We start from the raw sequence: 20,000 nt of genomic DNA, 5'->3' as shown, positions 1-20,000 counted from the left end.
TGTGAGAGGACTATGGTGATTTTATTTTAGTTTATTTCTTCAATCAAAAGTTTGTTATTTTTTAATAGCACCGGAGTGTGTTATTCCTTCTCTGGTAGAGTTTGAAGAAGAATCTACCAGAGTTTTTTACTATGATTTAGCCGGAGTTGTTAAGATCATATTGCTGTTTTCTCGACCATCTGAGGAGAGGTAAACTTCAGATCAGGGGACAGCGGGCAGTTTATTCTGCAAAAAGGTATGTAGCAGTTTTTATTTTCTAACAATGGAATTGCTGAGAAAATCCTGCCATACCGACATTATATCATGTATGTATAATTTACATTTTAGTATTCTGGGGAATGGTACTTCACTGGAATTACACTGTGTATATAAGATTTTAGCCTAATAGAAATACAACAGGCTTTTTAATAATTCTTAATTATGTTAAAACGTTTTTGCTGGAATGTAAAATCGTTTTCATTTTCTGAGGTACTGGGTGAATAAAATGTTTGGGCACTATTTTTCCACTTGGCAGTTGCTGGATCTAATTATGACAGTTTTTAATCTCTCTCACTGTTGTGTGTGAGGGGGGTGGGACCTTTTTTTGGCGCTTTTGCTACGCATCAAAAAATTTCAGTCAAAAGCTCATTGTTTTTTCCTGCATGTTCCGGTTTATCTCTACAGAACCCAGGGATCTTCAAAGCTAATTTGAGGGAAGTAATCTAACAGAGCTGTAAGATTGTAGTTGACTGTGATAAAAAACGTTTATTCTTTAACTTTTTTATGCCTCAGGGTTAGTTATTTCTTGCTACTCGGGTACAAGCCTTTGCTAAGTTGCATTTTGTTTTACAAAGCTGATTGATTTCATCTGTTTATATATATTCAGTGCTTTTCAAGCACAGTTCGTTTTTTTTTTTTCATTGTATTTTACTTGTATAGTATTTCCAAATTGCAAGTTTATTTGCTAGTTTGTTAAACATGTCTGATTCAGAAGATGAGACCTGTACTATTTGTACTAAAGCCAAGGTGGAGCCCAATAGAAATTTATGTACTAACTGTATTGATGCTACATTAAATAAAAGTCAATCTGTACAAATTGAACAAATTTTCACCAAACAACGAGGGGAGAGTTATGCCGACTAACTCGCCTCACGTGACAGTACCTGCATCTCCCGCTCGGGACGTGCGCGATATGGCGACGCCAAGTACATCTGGGCGGCCATTACAAATAACATTACAAGATATGGCTACTGTTATGACTGAGGTTTGGCTAAATTACCAGAACTAAGGGGCAAGCGTGATCACTCTGGAGTGAGAACAGAGTGCGCTGATAATATTAGGGCCATGTCAGATACTGCGTCACAACTTGCAGAACATGAGGACGGAGAGCTTCATTCTGCGGCTGACGGTTCTGATCCAAACAGATTGGATTCAGATATTTCAAATTTTAAATTTAAGCTGGAAAACCTCCGTGTTTTACTAGGGGAGGTGTTAGCGGCCCTGAATGATTGTAACACAGTTGCAATACCCGAGAAAATGTGTAGGTTGGATAAATATTTTGCTGTACCAACAAGTACTGACGTTTTTCCTATACCTAAAAGACTAACTGAAATTATTGCTAAGGAGTGGGATAGACCCGGTGTGCCGTTCTCACCCCCTCCAATATTTAGAAAGATGTTTCCAATAGACACCACCACACGGGATTTATGGCAAACGGTCCCTAAGGTGGAGGGAGCAGTTTCTACCTTAGCTAAACTTACCACTATCCCGGGAGAGGATAGCTGTGCCTTTTCAGATCCAATGGATAAAAAATTAGAGGGTTACCTTAAGAGAATGTTTGTTCAACAAGGTTTTATATTGCAACCCCTTGCATGCATTGCGCCGATCACGGCTGCAGCGGCATTCTGGATTGAGTCTCTAGAAGAGAATCTTGGTTCAGCTACGCTGGACGACAGGCTTAGAGTACTTAAGCTATCTAATTCATTCATTTCGGAAGCCGTAGTACATTTAATTAAACTTACGGCTAAGAATTCCGGATTCGCCATTCAAGCGCGCAGAGCACTGTGCTAAAATCCTGGTCAGCTGATGTAACTTCTAAGTCCAAATTACTTAATATACCTTTCAAGGGACAGACCTTATTTGGGCCTGGTTTGAAAGAAATTATCGCTGACATTACAGGAGGTAAGGGCCACGCCCTACCTCAAGACAAAGCCAAACCTAAGGCTAGACAGTCTAATTTTCGTTCCTTTCGGAATTTCAAAGCAGGAGCAGCATCATCTTCACTACTCCAAAACAAGAAGGATCTGGTGCTCGCTACAGACAAGGCTGGAGACCTAACCAGTCCTGGAACAAGGGCAAGCAGGCCAGGAAGCCTGCAGCTGCCACTAAAACAGCATGAATTGAGGGCCCCCGATCCGGGATCGGATCTAGTGGGGGGCAGACTTTCTCTCTTCGCCCAGGCTTGGGCAAGAGATGTCCAGGATCCCTGGACGCTAGAGATAATATCTCAGGGATACCTTCTGGACTTCAAACACTCTCCTCCAAGAGAGAGATTTCATCTGTCAAGGTTGTCGACAGACCAAACAAAGAAAGAAGCGTTTCTACGCTGCATACAAGATCTATTGTTAATGGAGTAATCCATCCAGGGACAAGGGTTTTACTCAAATCTGTTTGTGGTTCCCAAAAAAAGAGGGAACTTTCAGACCAATCCTGGATTTAAAGATCCTAAACAAATTCCTAAGAGTTCCATCATTCAAAATGGAGACTATCCGGACAATTTTACCCATGATCCAAGAAGGTCAGTACATGACCACAGTGGACTTAAAGGACGCTTACCTTCACATACCGATTCACAAAGATCATTACCGGTATCTAAGGTTTGCCTTTCTAGACAGGCATTACCAGTTTGTGGCTCTTCCATTCGGATTGGCTACAGCTCCAAGAATCTTCACAAAGGTTCTAGGTGCTCTTCTGGCGGTACTAAGACCGCGGGGAATTTCGGTAGCTCCTTACCTAGACGACATTCTGATACAAGCTTCAAGCTTTCAAACTGCCAAGTCTCATACAGAGTTAGTACTGGCATTTCTAAGGTCACATGGATGGAAGGTGAACGAAAAGAAAAGTTCACTTCGTTCCACTTACAAGAGTTCCCTTCCTGGGGGACTCTTATAGATTCTGTAGAAATTAAGATTTACCTGACGGAAGACAGGTTAACAAGACTTCAAAGTGCTTGCCGCACCCTTCATTCCATTCAACACCCATCGGTGGCTCAATGCATGGAGGTAATCGGCCTAATGGTAGCAGCAATGGACATAGTGCCATTTGCTCGCTTACACCTCAGACCACTGCAATTGTGCATGCTAAGTCAGTGGAATGGGGATTACTCAGACTTGTCCCCTTCTCTGAATCTGGATCAAGAGACCAGAAATTCTCTTCTATGGTGGCTTTCTCGGCCACATCTGTCCAGGGGGATGCCATTCAGCAGACCAGACTGGACAATTGTAACAACAGACGCCAGCCTTCTAGGTTGGGGTGCCGTCTGGAATTCTCTGAAGGCTCAGGGACAATGGAGTCAGGAGGAGAGTCTCCTGCCAATAAACATTCTGGAATTGAGAGCAGTTCTCAATGCCCTCCTGGCTTGGCCCCAGTTGACAACTCGGGGGTTCATCAGGTTTCAGTCGGACAACATCACGACTGTAGCTTACATGAACCATCAGGGAGGGACAAGGAGCTCCCTAGCAATGATGGAAGTATCAAGATAATTCGCTGGGCAGAGTCTCACTCTTGCCACCTGTCAGCAATCCACATCCCGGGAGTGGAGAATTGGGAGGCGGATTTCTTAAGTCGTCAGACTTTTCATCCGGGGAATGGGAACTTCATCCGGAGGTCTTTGCCCAAATACTTCGACGTTGGGGCAAGCCAGAGATAGATCTCATGGCGTCTCGACAGAACGCCAAGCTTCCTCGGTACGGGTCCAGATCCAGGGATCCAGGAGCAGTCCTAATAGATGCCCTGACGGCACCTTGGGACTTCAGGATGGCTTATGTGTTTCCACCCTTCCCGATGCTTCCTCGATTGATTGCCAGAATCAAACAGGAGAGAGCATCAATGATTCTGATAGCACCTGCATGGCCACGCAGGACTTGGTATGCAGACCTGGTGGACATGTCATCCTGTCCACCTTGGTCTCTACCTCTGAAACAGGACCTCCTGATACAGGGTCCTTTCAAACATCAAAAATCTAACTTCTCTGAAGCTGACTGCTTGGAAATTGAACGTTTGATTTTATCAAGACGTGGGTTTTCTGAGTCAGTTATTGACACCTTAATACAGGCCAGGAAGCCTGTTACCAGAAAGATTTACCATAAAATATGGCGTAAATACCTATATTGGTGTGAATCCAAAGGTTACTCTTGGAGTAAGGTTAGGATTCCTAGGATATTGTCTTTTCTACAAGAAGGTTTAGAAAAGGGTTTATCTGCTAGTTCATTAAAGGGACAGATCTCAGCTCTGTCTATTCTGTTACACAAACGTCTGTCAGAAGTGCCAGACGTTCAGGCTTTTTGTCAGGCTTTAGCGAGGATTAAGCCTGTGTTTAAGACTGTTGCTCCACCATGGAGTTTAAATCTTGTTCTTAGCGTTTTACAGGGCGTTCCGTTTGAACCCCTCCATTCCATTGATATAAAGTTGTTATCTTGGAAAGTTCTATTTTTAATGGCTATTTCATCGGCTCGAAGAGTCTCTGAATTATCAGCCTTACATTGTGATTCTCCTTATTTGATTTTTCATTCGGATAAGGTAGTTCTGCGTACTAAACCTGGGTTCTTACCCAAGGTAGTCACTAACAGGAATATCAATCAAGAGATTGTTGTTCCATCTTTGTGTCCAAATCCTTCTTCAAAGAAGGAACGTCTTCTGCACAATCTGGATGTAGTTTGTGCCCTAAAATTTTACTTACAGGCAACTAAAGAATTTCGACAGACGTCTTCCCTGTTTGTCGTTTACTCTGGTCAGAGGAGAGGTCAAAAAGCTTCTGCTACCTCTCTCTCTTTTTGGCTTCGTAGCATAATACGTTTAGCCTATGAGACTGCTGGACAGCAACCTCCTGAAAGAATTACAGCTCATTCCACTAGAGCTGTGGCTTCCACTTGGGCCTTTAAGAATGAGGCCTCTGTTGAACAGATTTGCAAGGCTGCAACTTGGTCTTCGCTTCATACTTTTCCAAATTTTACAAATTTGACACATTTGCTTCCTCGGAGGCTATTTTTGGGAGAAAGGTTCTTCAGGCAGTGGTTCCTTCTGTATAAAAGAGCCTGCCTATCCCTCCCGTCATCCGTGTACTTTTGCTTTGGTATTGGTATCCAGAAGTAATGATGACCCGTGGACTGATCACACTTAACAGAAGAAAACATAATTTATGCTTACCTGATAAATTCCTTTCTTCTGTAGTGTGATCAGTCCACGGCCCGCCCTGTTTTTTAAGGCAGGTAATTATTTTTAAATTATACTCCAGTCACCACTACACCCTTGGTTCCTCCTTTCTCGTTGGTCCTTGGTCGAATGACTGGGGGTGACGTAGAGGGGAGGGGCTATATGCAACTCTGCTGGGTGAATCCTCTTGCACTTCCTGTTGGGGAGGAGTAATATCCCAGAAGTAATGATGACCCGTGGACTGATCACACTACAGAAGAAAGGAATTTATCAGGTAAGCATAAATTATGTTTTCTATAGCGTAAGGTCGGGTTACCTTAGCAACTAATTGATTTTCAATAAATCCGACATCAGATGGAAGCATTAACACAACGTTAACTTACAGCTACACGAAAAGAGCGACTGCACGCTATCCGCAAAATATTTCAATGGCAACCTGGTACTAAAATGGAGCCGTAAATTACTTTTAGCTGTCGGCTGCTTCGGTAGCTTACGGCTCCATTTTTACGACTCAATGGAAGCGAGGCCTAACTCTGCACATGTCTTGGATGCCTTTGATTTTAATGTTTTTTTATTAAAGACTTGCCTTTTATGCTGCAACCACATCTGGGCGTTTCCTTCTTTTCTTACTGCACTTATATATATATATATACACAGTTTATATGTGTGTGTGTGTATATATATATATATAATATATATATGTGTGTGTGTGTGTATATATATATATATATGTGTGTGTGTATATATATATGTATATGTATATGTATATATATATATATATATGTATGTGTATATATATATATATATATGTGTATATATATATATATATATATATATGTGTGTGTTCACCACATATTTTCTAATATTATATAATTTTCTGCTACCCAAAGCACAAATTAATTGCATAATTTAATATAAATGTATTTAATGATAATTTGTGCATTAAACATTATCATGATACAATCATATGGAGTAGTTGATACCTGGATTGGCTACCCAGCAGAGGTGGTATTGTGGTCTCAGCCTGGAAAGGGTTAATGTGAACTGTATGTTCTTTGTGTAATGTGTAGGAATGTAGCAAGTTTCAAGACCCACCCCCTCCTTCCCTCTCCTCTTGGAGACTGATACTGTGAGCCACTGCTAGCTGTGCATTGGCTAACATGTCGTAAATTATGACTAGGGCGGCCACAAGACAAAGAGAATTTAAGTTTTAAACTTGATGTAACAGAAAGGCTGGGTTAGAATTGCCCTGAGACCCAAGCAACTAACATCATGAATGGCAGTTCTCCACATATCTAAAGGAACTTGGTAATAAGTTGGATATATGTATTCTTTTTATGTCCCAATTATTTTTTTAAAGAATTGTAACTTTGTACCTGTATGTTATTTCAGAAAGTTTTTATAATTTGGCACTGTGTAACTTGTATTGATTTGTATATTGTATTTGTTATTAAACATATAGAAATCTAATTCTGTCTTTGGGCTCTAATATCTGAATTCACACTCTGTTGAGACAAGGTTAAAGGCACGTTACCTAATTGTTAATTGTGTGAGTTATTGGGGTTCCAAAACACCCCATCTTATTTTGGTGGTGGCAGAAATTGTTAATTAGAGCGGTGTGGACAGGATTTGGGGGTTAACATGGTGTCCCATTATAAGTTCCTTTTGTAGAGTTACAAGGTTAAGGGAATCAGAGCTGCGTGATATTAACCCATTCAGGCCTACATCTCTCTTGTGCCGTTGAAAAGGTTTAATTTGTCACAAACAATTTACATTTTAACGTTAGCTAATTTTAAATTAATATTGGCTAAAATTTTCTTCATAAATGAAGAGAGTCCACAGCTGCATTCATTACTTTTGGGAAAATAGAACCTGGCCACCAGGAAGAGGCAAAGACATCCCAGCCAAGGGCTTAAATACTATTCCCACTTCCCTCATCCCCCAGTCATTCTTTGACTTTCGTCCCAGGAGGTTGGCAGAGAAGTGTCAGAAGTTTTCGATAGTCTCTTATGGAGGGTAGTACTCTTCGGCATGGGATTGGAGTTTTAAGTAGTCCTGTCAGCCTCTCAGTGAGAGCATGGGTGAAAGTTAGAGTCCGGAGATGCAGGGTGTGTCTTTCTGTGAAACCATCTCGACTCATATTAACAGCTCCACAAGCAATCAGCGTTGACGAGTTTCACTGCCTGCTTTTTTCTCTCAAGTCCATGGCAGAGGCGACGCTACTATCTGTCACACTTGAAGGGCCGTGTTCCTGTTCCATGGTGTAGATTCCGGTAAGATCGTTTCATTTTACTTTCATCATGGATGTATTGTAATTTCAATTGTTTATCCAAGAGGGGCTACAATCTATCGGGGATAACTTTAACATAAGGTCTCAGTGAGGCTCCTTTTTGTATCTAGGAATCAAGGGTTAATATCTCCTGAGGGGGATTATTAAACAGGGGGGTTTATAATCATGTTTGTTATGTGATTCTGTCTGCTACTGTGTAGTGTTGCTTCGGCTCATGGCTATTTTGGAACATAACGGCCTATGTCTAGTGATGCGGCCTTTTTGGTCGGGAGCGCTTTTGCATGGACTGCACGGTGGAGAAATCCTGGTCCACTGGTGTCTTGTTCTCTGGAGGCGGCAGTGTCCCAGTTATAGAGGATTCTTGGAGACGGATGTCTCCGATTCAGACTCTACTTCTTGTTCTTGCGAAGAATATGAATTAGCCTGGGTGATACATGCCCATCAGTTATGTTCCGAATACCGTTTTAGAGTGCTCTGTTCCTCGGGATCGGGGAATCAGGTGCCCACTGAGCCATCCGTCTCTGGGGATTCTATTTCTCATGAGACGAGTTCCCTACCATCAACTCTTACTACGCATGCAGGTAAACCAAACGCTACTTATCCTTTCTAGGCAGTGTGGCCTGTTCCCACCGGAGGTTACGACACGGTTCCGCATGGCCATCTCTTTCGCTCTGGCGCATCTGCACCTCCCGGGAGTGTGCTTACGATATTGTCCGTGTTTCGTTAACTGGGCTCGTCAGGCGTGGGATCGCCTGGTCCAATTCAACCTTCCGGGGGAGCGACTGCCCCTGAGGACTCAGGGGGTCAACCTTCTGGGCCGGTGTTTCCTTTTGTCCCGTCGGAGGTATGTTGAGTGTTTCGTTATAGGCTGGTGCACCTTCATGTTCTACTAAGGCACGTTTTTTGCGTTGCTGGAGGATCCCACTCTTAATGGGTCTGGGGATTCTCAATCTTACTTTTCGACTGGCTTGCATACATAGACATAAGGGAATGAAGTAATCTTTTTATAGTCTTTATTATTTGTGTATTCTTTTCCAGTTCTGAGCTTGGAAGTCTCAGACCCCTGTTGGGCTGGTCATGTGGGTCTGTCTGTTCTTCCTGGGCGATAACCTACGGGTTGCCTTATCTTTTATTTTCATCTTGTGAGGATGATTTTTATTTGGTTTAAAGCTCATGTTGTGGTGTGATGTTTTCTTCAGGAACTTTCCTCTCTGGAATGGATACCAGTTTGTCTGACTGTTCTTTATCCCTCGATCATCGGGGGAGACTCTATGTGGACTTGATAGTGCTGGGGCCCTTCGTTTCAGGCTGGTCCTGACTGGGTACAAATCCTTCTGCCTTTGAGGCCTAGTTCAGACACGTGGCACCTTTTTATGTCCGGTTGGTCCGGTGAGGGCGCCTAGTGATCACAATATTATTTGTGTGATTGTCTTGTTTTACAAGCTTCAACTAGCATCTGGAGAGGACTTGAGGGTCTGTGGTTGCTTAGGGGCATGGGGGATTGGTTTAGTCCTCATTTGCCTTTCAATTTAGTGGGCCGGGACTCCGTTGAGATCCACGGCGACATGCTCAGTCATTTCCGAATTTTTGGGGAATTAGAGTGTTAATTGCCGGTTCTCTTCCTTTGGGTCGAGACTTTCTGGACTTCGTCTGTTTTTTCTGATGGCTTTGGCTGCTTAACTAGGAAGTGAAGGCCGTGAGGCTCTGTCTTCCTACGGGAGTTAGTTGTCTCCATATCAGGGGCGATAGGAAGTGTTGTCTCTTTTTCCAAGCTTTTTGCTTAGGGGGTGTTTTTCTGCCTGGGTTCGGGATGCTTTGTATTCTTCTCCCTTGGGTGTGGTCCTCTGGAACATTAATCTAAAAGGATTATGGAAGCTAGCCTTTCTTTCTACTCTCTTGCGGGTGACTCTGGTCTAGTTTTCATTTCCCTTAATGCTGCCCTTGGGGCCTTTGGGCTCTAGAGAAATTGTGTGACTTTGTTGCGGCCTAGTACCTTGCTGGTGGGGGTATTGAACTCCGGCTAAAGGTGTTCTCTTCCCTTTGGGCTGGGAAATAAGTGAGTCCTGTACTCATTCTCCGGGTTTCCCGGTTCTCATCCTCTGTGAGGTCTGATTGCTTCAGACGGGGTATCTTGTGTTCCCTGAGGGTGTCGTTCGTTCTAGGACGATTCTGGGTCCAGAGTTCTTGTCTTGGATCCTTCTTGGATGTCTGGAGACTTATGATCCGGTGGACTGGTTTGGGACAACCAAGTTTTTTTCAGGGACCCTATGTTGCGACATAGGGACTAGCTCATTGGGCTTGCAAGCAGGAAGGCCAGAGTTCTCATCCACCTTCGGGTACTGGTTATAAACTTTAAGGCCTGACTCCTCCTTCGGACGGAGTGTGCTCCTCTATGGGGAGTTTTTTTTTTCTCTGTTGGGTAAACAGTGGTGTCTGGATGATTTTTTTTTTCATTCAGTCTGTATTTTGATCATACTATGGCTTCATGGCTTGTGAACATGTACGCTGTTCTTATCTGTGCCCTTCCCTTTGGAGGCGATAGTTTATCTTCCTTATGAGTTGGGGTTTCCTCTCTCTGGAGGGTCTATGTCCTGCCCTGTGTGTAGGAGGTTGGATCAGGTAGCTTATTTATGTAAGGGACAGCATCTCTTGCTCTGTGGGCTCTGTTCCACCTGTTGGAAATTGATCTCTCTACGTAGAGACTGTCTAAGAGAGTTGTGACAGGTCTTCCTACAGATCTATTGCACTTTTCTCTGTTCCAGGTCCTAGGGGGTCCTGCTTGGGAGTGCCTTATTTTGGAGGAGCGGATTGAGTTGGCACCCGAGCTCTGTTTGGGGTGGGTGAGTCCCCCCCTTTTTTTCTTCCATTCCCTGGGGGCTTCTGGCTGGGGTCTTTCTGTCCCCCTGTCTATCAGACATGTCTTTCGCTTGGGCTGGTCTGGTGTTGGAGCAGGATCTGAGATCTGTTGCTCTGCTATTTCGTCCTTGGAGCATTCGAGGTACAGTAAGCCTTTTTGAGGTTTCTCCTAATAAATAGTGGCCCCTCTAACTGTAGTGGAAAAAATCCCAAAGCCTAATTCTGTCACATACCATGTTATTTAAAAGTAGTACATAAAGAGGTAGGAGAGGAGGGATGTTAATTGAAGATTCATTTTGGTTAGGATGAAAATCAGAGAGACAGTAAGCCTCTTTGAATAGATGTATTTTCAAGCAGCGTCTAAATTGCTGCTGGGGACGGTGTCTCTTGGAGGCTGTTGACTCAGTCGAGTCTAGTTCCTGCGGTCTCTAGCAAGGCTGTGGACTATCTGCGGGTCAGTGTCCTTGGGCCTTTTTCTTTTTTCAAAGTTGTTCTCAGCTTCGGACGAAGCAGGATTTTGTTGGGTAGGGGTTTTCAGGTCTGGTGGCCTCAGAATAGGCTGCCTCTTGTAACCTCCCGTTTTTTGCATTCAGTGTCCTCTATAGCTTGGGTATTGTTTTCCCAAAAGTAATGAATGCAACTGTGGACTCTTTCCATTTATGAAGAAAAACTTAAATTATGCTTACCTGATAATTTTCTTTTCTTCAGATAGAAAGAGTCCACAGTTCCTCGCCCATATTTTTTCTGTGGGGTGTCTGTTATTTTTGTTCTTCTGGCACCTTTTCACCCTGATATTTCTTCTACTGTTCCTTGTTCCTCAGCAGAATGACTGGGGGATGAGGGAAGTGGGAGGAGTATTTAAGCCTTTGGCTGGGGTGTCTTTGCCTCCTCCTGGTGGCCAGGTTCTATTTTCCCAAAAGTAATGAGTGCAGCTGTGGACTCTTTCCATCTGAAGAAAAGAAAATGATCAGGTAAGCATTAGTTAAGTTTTTAACAGTGTGGTCAGTAAAATCAGCCGGGTGGTGCACCCGCTAAAAATGTGGTGCACTCAACAGAAACCACTCTCACTAAAGTAACAAATGATCTATGAGCTAAAGCAAAGGGATGCTACTCCTTACAAATTCTTCTGAATCGGTCTGCTTCTTTCCACACAGATGACCATCCTCTCCTCCTTAAAAATCCTACATTCATTTGGCATCAGAGACACAAGTGTTGCCTGGTTTGCTTCATATCTCTTAAACCGCTTGTTTTCAGTTTCCTTTAACAGCATAACCTCTGATCCTTTGCCTCTCTCAGTTAGAGTACCACAAGGCTCTGTCAGCACACCTGCCATTTATCTGCCAGTTGGAGACTTTATTCTCAACACCTCACCCCAGGTCCACTGTCTTGGGGTCACATTTGACTCTGAACTCAGGCAGTTAAGTGCTTTATATTTCCTCTCTCATCTCCAAATATTCCCTTACCGGTCCTCTTCGATCAACCTCTAACCTACGTCTCTCTACTTCTATTATCTCTACATCTCTCTCCTGCCTTCAATACTTCTCACATGTTGCTCCTGTCCTCTGGAACCCTCTTTCAATTTAGACGCTGCTTGAAAATACATCTATTCAAAGAGGCTTACTGTCTCTCTGATTTTCATCCTAACCAAAATGAATCTTCAATTAACATCCCTCCTCTCCTACCTCTTTATGTACTACTTTTAAATAACATGGTATGTGACAGAATTAGGCTTTGGGATTTTTTCCACTACAGTTAGAGGGGCCACTATTTATTAGTGAATACTACTACTAAGCCAAGATATGTAGAAATGACACAAGTATGATCTGTGATGTACATCTATGATATAAAGCAGATATAGCAATCTTTTGTAATTCGTTCTTCAGCTTTTGTGTCCTAATAGTTGAAATGACAACACATTTGTTATTATCTTTTGAGGAAGCATTAACAAACTTTGTAAAAAAAAAAAAAAAAGTTTAAAAAAAAAAGTTTTTTCTTCAGTTCCTTTTTTTTGCAAAGCTAAGAAATTAGCTTAAATTGACTGTTTACTCTGGCAGCAACTGATAATATTCCATTGTATTTATAGAAGTTACAGAAACACACTTTCAAATGGGCTGCCTCTTGTTTACATAGCTTTTCTATACCCATTGCTCCGGTATTGACATTTTCAGTATAGATGACTGTTTCAACAGGCAAACATAGTTATTTCAAATGTCAAAATAAGTGTAAAGGAGCTATTTGTACTACATAATATACTCTACTAGGTAAAATGGATAATTGGTAACACATTACGGCTGAGGAAATTTTACAGTTATTTGTCCCTTTATACCCACACAATAAATAATTATAAAGTACATTGAATATGTTTTTTTGCAATTGTGCATAAGTATCCATTTAAGTTTAATATTAGTCAATATAATGGAAGAAAGTACAAAATCAGTCTGGGTAATGGGGAGATTTAACCGGTCTTTTGAAGTCTGACATTCTAAGCATTATTTAATGTGGTATTTAAAACTAGAGGAATGTCAAATCCAGACTCATTTTCAGGCTATTTCTCTTCCTCTAAAAAACTACTATTTGAACCAGTTTACTGTACATATGTAAACCTTCTAATGTTGACATCAGAAATGTGATTGCTTATTTTGGTAGATATGTATAGAGAAACACTCCAGCCACCAACAACATTAGTTTAAAAGACCTTTATTCTTATGGGTTGGGTCCAAAAAAACAGGACAACGTTTCAAGCCTCCAATAGGCTCTTAGTCATGTCCTTGCTTATTTTGGGCAAGATTACAAGTGGGACACTAATTTATTGTGTGCCCGCAAATGGGAAAATTACCATCCATTACAAGTGGCTGGTTATTACATTATAAAAATTAGCCCTGTAAGCCACTTTTGTCAATTTTTGTTTGTCAAGCTCGCGGTAGCAATTAGCGCTTATAAAATTAACCAGAGATCAGGTCTCTGGTTAATTTTATAAATGTCCACAAAATGCCCCCTAACTTAAGTGTAATACATTTTATTAAAAAATAAAGATAGCCACATCTTTATTTTGTAATAAAATAACTTTAAAGCTTTAAAGTTGCCAGCTGTAGGGTGTTAGAAAAAAACGTGCTGAAAAGTGCCTTTACATTGTGGACTATGGGAACTGTGTGTTCCCCGGAATTATATATGTATATGCTTATATACATATATATTTGTGTTGATGTGTATATACACATATTAACTCATAAATATATATGTATATAATAATTTAATATTACTGCACTACTTACCTCCTGTGCTGTCTCTGACGGCATCAGAACGAGGCTCCCGTTAAAGCCTATGGAAGCGCACTCTCGTGAGAGCAATGCTTCCATGCAATGCGATTGCGAGGTTGTGTTCGCATTGCACCTCAGCTGTAATATCAGCGCAAATTTGCATGTGCTAGTATTACAAAGTGTAGTGCAAATATCGCTTTAGCAAAAGCGATATTTTGTGCTACACTTATAATCTGACCCTTTATCGCTTTAGACTATAGATATTGTTTATCTCTATCTCTAAACAGGTCAATCAATTTTTCTGGATGCAATTATATATTTTTGTGAATAGATTGGAAGCTAAAATTTGACAATCTGAGCACACATTTACAATCCTGGTTATCCATTGTATCTGCTGGTGTGTATAACCACTATTATTAGTTTATAAATACAAACAAATAAACAAAGCAAACAAAATACGTACACATTATGAGTTTTTATGGCTAATAAATGGTGTATAATACAAGTATTAGGTTTTAAAATGAATGGAGCACTTTGAGCCTATCTTTAGCAAATATAGAATACATAGTAATATTTCTGTATGTTGAGATGAGGTAACTTAAAAAAAGGTTGAACAAATAATTGGGCTAATGTTGGACTTAGTTGGCATGATATGTGATTTGAGCACATTATATTACGTGAATAACATGCAGTCCTTGTTGGTACGATTCTGTTGGAAGACTATCTAGCTTGGAAATTCATCAACCCGCTAGAAGCCAACAAGCCTTCACACATTTGCTTCAGATTGCAGTGTTTTTTGTGGTGTCAAATTCCTTTTAAGGAGTTCAGGAAATAAAGGATCACAGTCTCTAATGGACTCTGATACATATTATGGTTGGATTTACATTCTAAAAATTAGCTCTGTCAGCCACTTTTGTCAATTTTTGTTTCATTATGTTGTGAGCCTTAAAGGTCATTCTTCACTTGCATTAAACCACTGCTAATTCAAAACTCATACAGATAATGTACAAAACGTTAGTCCCAAAAGGGGAAACATAGCTAATTACTTTACCTGCAAGCCATAAAATTAATGATTACAACGTGATTAAAATAAAAACCTTGGCATCATTGCTTGCCAGTCTAGCTTATTGTAATAATTGAGAGCATACAGAGACATATTTTGTTTTATTTTCCAATAACAGTAAGTGACAGGAGAGAATGGCCAGTTGGCTACTGTCAGAAAATCAGCTGAGATCTATTCTCTAGGGATAGAATGTTGTAGTGGCAGAAATCTGAACTCTGCAATCACCATTAGAATTCTGTTATATATTGTAGAAGAGGCTTGGTTTACAAACACCAAAGCATATATCCATGCCCAACTTTAAAGGTAAATGAAACTCTAATTTTTTTTTTGTGTGTGATTCAAATAGAGCATGCAATTTAAAAAAAACTTTTTAACTTCTATTATAAAATGTTCATAGTATCTTTTGTTGAAAAGCAGGAACATAAGTTTAGGAGCGTGCATGTGTCTGGTGCTCTATATGGCAACTCTTTTGCAAGAATGTTATCCATTTGTAAGAGCACTAGCTGGCAGCACTATTTCCTGCCATTGAGTGCTTCAGACACCTACCTAGGTATCTCTTAACAAAGATTTCCATTGGAATGAAGCAAATTTGATATTAGAAGTAAATTTTAAACTTTTTGTAAAAATTGTATGCTCTGCCACAAAAGAAAATTTGAGGTTTCATATCCTTTTTAAAGCATGCCCTCTCCTCTTCACATAAGATAGTTTAGCACGGATTCAGCTTTGTTTTAATACCTGTTTAACCCCTTAATGACCACAGCACTTTTCCATTTTCTGTCCGTTTGGGACCAAGACTATATTTACATTTTTGCAGTGTTTGTGTTTAGCTGTAATTTTCCTCTTACTCGTTTACTGTACCCACACATATTATATATTGTTTTTCTCGCCATTAAATGGACTTTCTAAAGATACCATTATTTTCATCATATCTTATAATTTAATATAAAAAATGTATAAAATTATGAGGAAAAAATGGAAAAAAACACACTTTTTCTAACTTTGACCCCCACATCTACAACCGCCAAAAAACACCCATGCTAAATAGTTTCTACATTTTGTCCTGAGTTTAGAAATACCCAATGTTTACATGTTCTTTGCTTTTGTTTGCAAGTTATAGGGCCATAAATACAAGAAGCACTTTGCTATATGTAAACCACTTTTTTTTTCCCAAAATTAGCGATAGTTACATTGTAACACTGATCTGTCAGGAATCCCTGAATATCCCTTGACATGTGTGTGTGTGTGTGTGTGTGTGTGTGTGTATGTATATATATATATATATATATATATATATATATATATATATATATATATATATATATATATATATATTTTTTTTTTAGAAAAAAATCCCAAAGTATTGATCTAGGCCCATTTTGGTATATTTCATGCCACCATTTCACCGCCAAATGCGATCAAATAAAAAAAAAAGTTCACTTTTTCACAATTTTTTTAACAAACTTTAGGTTTCTCACTGAAATGATGGCACAAATGGTTGTAAATGCTTCTCTGGGATCCCCTTTGTTCAGAAATAGCAGACATATTTGGCTTTGGCATTGCTTTTTGGTAATTAGAAGGCTGCTAAATGCCACTGCGCACCAAACGTTAATTAGGGAGCTTCTAGGGTTAATTTTAGCTTTAGTGTAGTATAGTAGACAACCCCAAGTATTGATATATTTCATGCCACCATTTCACCGCCAAATGCGATCAAATTTAAAAAAAAAAAATTCAATTTTTCACAATTTTAGCTTTCTCACTGAAATTAATTACAAACCGCTTGTGCAATTATGGCACAAATTGTTGTAAATGCTTCTCTGGGATCCCCTTTGTTCAGAAAAAGCAGATATATATGGCTTTGGCGTTGCTTTTTGGTAATTAGAAGGCCGCTAAATGCCGCTGTGCATCATGTCTTATGTCTAGCAGTGAAGGGGTTAATTAGGTACCTTGTAGGGAGCTTGCAGGGTTAATTTTAGCTTTAGTGTAGAGATCAGCCTCCCACCTGACACATCAGACCCCCCATGATCCCTCCCAAACAGCTCTCTTCCCTCCCCCACCCCACAAATGTCCCCGCCATCTTAAGTACTGGCAGAAAGTCTGCCAGTACTAAAATAAAAGGTAGCTTTTTTTAATATAGCATATTTACATATGCTGCTGTGAAGAATCCCCCCTTAGCCCCAACCTCCCTGATCCCCTGTCTGCCAGTACCCAGTTTACAAAAAAAATGAGTTTTTAAAAAAAAAAATAATAATAATTCTGTAGTGTAGCTTCCCCCACCCCCTCCCAAATCTGTTTTTATATTGTTTTACTGCACTAACCTCCCTCCACTCTCCCACTTTTGGCAAACATATTTTCTGTAATGTAGCGGTTCACACCCGCTCCCTCCCCTTGCACGCACCCACCCGCTGCCTCCCGTGCATGCGTGCGCGTCTGTGCATGACTCCGCCCCCGATCCCTCCCCCCTTTTACTGATCTAAGCCATCGATGGACGCCCACCCGCCTCCCACCCACCAACGATACCGGCCATCGATGTCCGGTGCAGAGAGACTCTCTCTGCATCGGAGGGGTAAGAAATGTTATTGCAGGATGCCTCGATATCGAGGCATCACTGCAATAACCGGAAAGCAGTTGGAAGAGATCAGGATTGCTTCCACTGCTTTCCAAGACCGACAACGTACGCTATACGTCCTCGGTTGTTAAGGGTATTTTTTGTGAGGTCGTACGTCGTCGGTCATTAAGGGGTTAATAAATTATTATTTATACTAACAGATGTATATTCCTTTATAGTCTTCTTCAAACAGCTAGATATAAATATATAAACTACCTAGTATAGGTCCACGGCTGTTGGAAAGTATGCTTTTCCCTACAATGATTGTAGATGCAAAACAGATAATCCACCTTAAAAGGACAGACAATGTAAGGGAGGGGGTGAAGATAAACACAAGTACACAGAAAACTAGGTAAGATTATATTAACCCAAGGATGAAAGTGGGACAAGCACAATTTTTAGATGTATTTCGCAGCAAAATAAATAATGCATATTGCAATAATATACTTTTAATTATTAAATATATTATATGTTCCTAAAATGTAAGTTTTTTTTAATGGTCCTTTAAAGTGGTCAAGAACTAATTCAGCTTAGTTAATAATACATTGCTAAACATCTGTTTAAACAAACAAATGTATATTAATGTATTAACTCCATCTAATGGTTAATATATATTTGTATATACACAAAAATATTCACTACTTAGTATGCCCATTGCTGTTGCAAATAATGCTTTTAATTTCATGGTTGCTGATGCAAAACTGATAATCCACCTTAAAAGATAAAATGGCTGCACACAGGATGAGAGAGGATGATAGGTAAACAGAAAATGTAAAAAGTGTAAACCCAAACCTCCCTTGAACAAGAACAATTTTCAGATGTATTTTACAACAAAAGTCAGCAAAATAAATAATGAATGTATTATTTGATAATTCTATACTTTCAATAATAAAACCTTTTTATATGCATTGTTAAAATATTGAGTTTATTGGTCCACTAAATTTTTTTTATTTTCTTTGCTGGTCTTTTGTAGACATATGTGTGTAAATATTCCCCCCCCCCCCGCCAATTTGTTTTCATGTCCGTTTAAGAAAGGGTAACAGTGAAGCCAGGACCTTACACTGGTTTGTAGCTCCGTAATTACAAGCATCTGCCCACACCATTAAAGCATTACATATGTGAACTTCAGTCTATATTTAGGTTATTTTCTTCTGTTTATGTTTATGCTTTGTAAAGTGAATAAATGCTAAAACTGAGAGCTTGACAGAAGATTGACAGTGCTAAATATGCATGAATTATTTGTTCTAGCATAAGTGAACCTTTCACTGCTGACTCATAAAACATATTTATCTGAATATCCACAAAGCTAAACACGCTCTGATGTACCAAATCTATCTTATTGAAAGCTTTATTTTTATCTATTTATTTTACCCTTTGGTTATCTTTTAACTATTTATTATGATTGTAAGCTCTTCAAGCAGGGACTTTCTGTTGTGTTCTGATCGTTCTCTAAAGAAATGTATATATATACAAGGTAGCCCTCAGTTTACACCGGGGGTTAGGTTCCAGAAGGAATGGTTGTAAATTGAAACCCAGTTTATAATGTAAGTCAATGGGAAGTGAGGGAGTTAGATTCTAGGCCCCTCTCAAAATTGTCATAAGTAACTCCTAATACATTATTTTTAAAGCTTTAAATGAAGACTTTAAATGCTTAACAGCATTATAAACCTAATTAAATAATCACACAACATGTTAATGATAATATTGGGTCTGCAGCACCTATTCTATGCATTTCAATCTGGAGTGATTAATAAGCAGTTAGGCACCCTCACCTTAAGCAGCTGGACAGGAAGATAATAGGGAAGTGGCTGCTAGATCTTGTTGCTTGAAAGCTGCTCGATACCTAAGGTCTGTTCTGTGTACACAGATTAATGTCAGTCTGCTAAGCTTGCAAAACTAAGCTTGCAAAACTTTGCTGCAACACAAGCGGACAGCTCCACCAACTGGCTATTTTAATTAGTGCACTGCTTTTCAATGATTTTCAATAGCGGGTCACATGACTGAAAAAAAGGTTGTTATTCTGAAACGGTGCAAATTGAACCGGCGTAAACTGAGGGCCACCTGTGTGTGTGTATATATATATATATATATATATATATATATATATATATATATATATATATATATATATATATATATATATATATATATATATATATATATATATATATATAATATAATATATATATTTTGCAACAAGTGATGCACTTTCACTAGCATAGCCCATCTGCCAGGCTGTTCTGTACTGTACTTATTATTATAAATCCCTGAAAATAAGCACTTGCTGGTCTTGAATCAGATTGATTTTTTATTAATATATAAAAAAATATCTTGAAACTTTTATTAGTCCATGACCATAAATGGCAGCAGAAAAATATACCCTTTCCTATATACTATTGAGTGGAACGGTTACTTTTGCCCTCTGGGCTAGTAACTTAGTAACTTTTAATTATTAACATTACATATAGTTGGCTGCAATCGAGGGAGATAAGAATGTTGCAAATTGTCTTAACCTGCTAT

General features: G+C 39.8%; 1 protein-coding gene across 13 annotated transcripts in view; it reads left to right on the top strand.

Annotated features, from left to right (window-relative positions):
- SIPA1L2 (signal induced proliferation associated 1 like 2) overlaps positions 1–20,000 on the top strand; it is a 730,143-nt gene that overhangs the window by 307,465 nt on the left and 402,678 nt on the right. The window lies entirely within an intron of this gene.

The sequence above is a fragment of the Bombina bombina genome, chromosome 4 (assembly GCF_027579735.1).
Source record: "Bombina bombina isolate aBomBom1 chromosome 4, aBomBom1.pri, whole genome shotgun sequence".
NCBI classification, from domain to species: domain Eukaryota; kingdom Metazoa; phylum Chordata; class Amphibia; order Anura; family Bombinatoridae; genus Bombina; species Bombina bombina.
This window is presented reverse-complemented; position numbering and strand designations above follow the sequence as displayed.